This window comes from Mauremys mutica, chromosome 1 (genome assembly GCF_020497125.1).
Source record: "Mauremys mutica isolate MM-2020 ecotype Southern chromosome 1, ASM2049712v1, whole genome shotgun sequence".
NCBI classification, from domain to species: Eukaryota; Metazoa; Chordata; order Testudines; family Geoemydidae; genus Mauremys; species Mauremys mutica.
In genome coordinates, this window is record NC_059072.1 from 135,738,569 (window position 1) to 135,739,191 (window position 623).

Consider the following 623-nt stretch of genomic DNA (forward strand, 5'->3'; position numbering starts at 1 on the left):
TTACTGGGCTGTTGTGGCTAAAAGTAACCAACAAATCTGTTTTTTAAAAGGTGTGTATGTTTGGCATGCATACAGTATCTTCAAAAGATCAATATGATTTATGTTTACCCTGCTTGTGTTTACTTACGCCTTTATAGCTTATCCACTCTGTGCCTTATTTTCTATTTAGACTCAAGGGAATTGAAAAACCTTAATCTCACCAGTCCAGAGTGCCATGGAGGGTGGTTTCAGCTTTTCTTCTAGTGTCCACTCTATCAGCTTTTCTGGTACAATCGTCTTCATCTGTATTGATAACTCTTGATACTGAAGCTGTTTACACCATGTAGACAGCTACTATGCAACGTCTCGGGCTTTAAAAAAGTTGAATGGTAGTTCTTAGTTCTAAATCAGGTAAATTACAAGGAGGAAGTTGGTGTATTTTTCATTTGATTGGAATAACTGTAGCCACTGAGAGATTCTATTTTGTGGTTTTTCATAGTGTGTCCTTCAGATCCAGACTTACCAAGTCCAGTTTCAGCCATCAGTGTTCAGAGGTGACATCTAGAGATTTATACTGTATCTCCTCTGGCAAGGCCCTCCTGTACCTAGACTCTTTCCTTGACAACCAACACTATGGCATTGAG